Source organism: Aptenodytes forsteri, unplaced genomic scaffold (genome assembly GCF_000699145.1).
Source record: "Aptenodytes forsteri isolate BGI_AS27 unplaced genomic scaffold, ASM69914v1 Scaffold63, whole genome shotgun sequence".
Lineage (NCBI taxonomy): Eukaryota > Metazoa > Chordata > Aves > Sphenisciformes > Spheniscidae > Aptenodytes > Aptenodytes forsteri.
Genome location: NW_008794709.1, coordinates 1650702 through 1653756, shown reverse-complemented (window position 1 = coordinate 1653756; position 3055 = coordinate 1650702). Strand labels below are relative to the sequence as shown.

Below are 3055 nucleotides of genomic sequence, written 5' to 3'. Positions count from 1 at the left end.
ATGTACTTTCTGCATATAAATCTAAGCCAATATATGAATGCATTGTTAGACTGAGGGCAAAGGACTCGGCCCCAAAGTCTGATCTTCCAGTCGTTCCTTGCTCAGTGTTTCACTTGATGCCAACACCAAGCATTTTCAAAACCTATTTTTTATTGCTGTCCAAGCCTTCTTTTTCCTTGATGGGATGAAACAATAACATGTTATCTAGTCAATATTTTTGCACATACAATATTTTGCAAAGTCCAAAATTTGCACTTCTCTCATTCCTTTCTTCTCTTTAGGAGCTGTTGCTCGGCCTGAGTTAATAACTACAAAGTTCTTTATAGAACTGCCTTTTAAGATTACCTTTATTTATATAGAAACTGCAAGGCTCTCTTCTCTAATGTTTTCAGGTGCTGCATCGCCTGAGAAAAAGAGGCCGAGGGGAGTCCTTATCGCTCTCTACAACTACCTGAAAGGAGGTTGTAGCGAGGTGGGTGTCGGTCTCTTTTCCCAAGTAACTAGCGATAGGATGAGAGGAAATGGCCTCAGGTTGCGCCAAGGAAGATTTAGATTGGATATTAGGAAAAATTTCTTCACCGAAAGGGTTGTCAAGCATTGGAACAGGCTGCCCAGGGAAGTAGTTGAGTCACTATCCCTGGAGGTATTTAAAAGAGGTGTTGACGTGGTGCTTAGGGACATGGTTTAGTGGTGGACTTGGCAGTGCCAGGTTAACGGTTGGACTCGATGATCTTAAAGGTCTTTTCCAACCTAAACGATTCTATGATTCTATGATCTTACATCTTTGCTTGCCACTGGGTTTCCTCTGTATTACGAGGTCACTTTACAATTACTGAATCTTCCTTTTTTCCCTTCTTACTAAATTTATTACTTCTTGTTATTCCCTTTACCTTAGTCTTAGCCTTTTAAGTTTGCCAACATTCTCCTGGAAAATAAAAAAAAGAACTTATTTGTTTTGTGAAGAAAACACTAGAAGTTGGGAGTGAAGATGTGTTATAGGGAACTTGTTTTAGATATGTAGGGCATCTGCCAGTTTGGTAGCCTCAGAAGACTTTCCATGGAAAGGAAATGCCCAATGGTTTTTCCCTCTTTTCCGCGTGCCTGTGATGTAAAAGGATGATGTGGAGTGCTTGACTGTGCTCCTACAGTAAGAGCTTGTAAACTTTTCGTAAGTTAACTACATTACATTTTTCTCAAATTAAATTGACATTCTACAGGAATTCAACTGCATTTATCATCCTAAACTTTCCACTTATCATCCTGACACTGCACAGGTGTTGGATTTTTTTTTTCTCTCTGAGATGTATGGAATACATCTCAGAGAGAAAATACATTCTATGATTCTATGAATATGGACCTTGAACTTTAAACTAAATGTAGTAGTTTCACAGTTTCTTAATCCTCTTGCATTTTCTTTCCAGAAAGAGATCTTCTGGGTTTGTTCCTTGCTTCTCTTAAGCAGTTTCTGTGTTCTGTGCATTTTTGCAATCAGGACTTCAATTCCAGACTACCTTTTTCCCTTTTGGAAGATCTGGCAAGACCCTCTGGTTTAAAACCTGTGCTGTTCTGTTGATTTCATCTGGCTGTTTATACATGCCAAGGAGAAGTAGTTCTTTTCACTGCGTACAGGAAGCTGCGGCACTGATTTTTTGCAATTTCCGATGCCAATTACATTGTCTGCACTAGTGAGTTTGGATCCCAGACTGATCCTTGCAGTCAGCTTGCTTTTCCTTAATGCTGTCTTTAGGCATGTGAGGTCTGTGAGCGGCTGTTAACTATGGCATCCTTGTTAAAATATGATTTTCCTCAGCCCCCATTTAACTGCTGCACAATTAAAACAAATTCTTGTGTTCCATATTTTATAGTGGTGTCGTCAAACCATCAGAAATGAAACACAAAGTCTTCTAAAATAAGCTATATGATAGGGAAAAGTGCTACTGATTTTCGCACAACCACATAGTTGACTTGAAAAATATATGTGATCTTTTTTATTATCACTAACTAATGAATTATTTTTCCATTCAAGAGCAAACTGCTCCTTTAAAGGCTGTGAATTCATGGTCTTCTCCCAAGACTTCTGTGCAGAAAGCCACCTCATTTGATACTTGGAGGAGCAGCAGATTTCAGGTGGATGATCAGATGCCCCTTGGGACCATGTGGTGACGAACACCATGTAATTGCAAAACGCCCATGCTCCCATTTGGCCAGGGGTATGGACTAGCGTGAAGCCCGCAGAGCCTGACAAACAAGGCCTAGGCACGAGGGTTTGCCTACTGGGAGAAGTCCTGATTTCGTGGCCGTACCGAATGAAGGCAGTAACCCCACTGTGGGCCCAGCTATAGCAGTTGTTGGGCTGGTACAGTTTAGTCTGGCTCAGAGTAGACAATGAACTATCTTGGTGTACGTGAGGCTGCCCTCAGCCTCCCCTGCCATGTGAGGGGTCTGCCGGTTTCCACACTGGCCCCGCTCTCCTTTCCCAGCGTGGGCTGGCCTGTGTGGCATGGGGTGCTCGCTTCCCACTCACCCGAGCTGTGCCCGATGGACAAGCAGGGCTGCCACGCCTGCGGCCGTGGGTGCCCCTACCCTGGGCGCCCGCACTCTCCTCCTGCTCCTCCGTGATGCTCCACCACTGCCATTTCCTCTCAGGCTCCGAGCCGCCGCACTGCCGCCGAGAGACACCTCTCCCTCTCCCTCTCTCTCCATTTTCACACTCCACCCACTTTTTGCTTTCTTTCTCCATCTCTGCCACCGTCTCTCTCTCTTTCTGGACTTGTCTTTATTTGGCACTCCCGGAAGCTCCTGGGCATTTCTCTCACTGCCTGCCCGGGCAGCTGATGTGACTGACTGACACCGGCTCCCGCTGAGGAGGAGGAGGAGGAGAAGGAGGAGGAGGAGGAGGAAGGAGAGCAGCGGCGAAGCGAGGCGAGGGAGGGGGGAGCGAGTGAGTGACCGGCCACGGATTTTCATTGCAGAGAGGAGGGGAAAAAAAAAGGCTACACGGGTCATCAAAACAGGTAACTCAAGAGCAGGCAGCGGCGGGAGGGGCGGGATGCGG

General features: G+C 45.4%; 1 protein-coding gene across 1 annotated transcript in view; it reads left to right on the top strand.

Moving 5' to 3' along the window:
- Positions 1-2865: 2865 nt before the first annotated feature.
- The window catches only part of CAP2 (CAP, adenylate cyclase-associated protein, 2 (yeast)), a 69611-nt gene continuing 69421 nt past the window's right edge, over positions 2866-3055 (top strand). The window contains exon 1 of the mRNA XM_009273707.2: positions 2866-3014. The gene's annotated coding sequence lies outside the window, so the exon portion shown is untranslated. The remainder of the gene's footprint in view (positions 3015-3055) is intronic.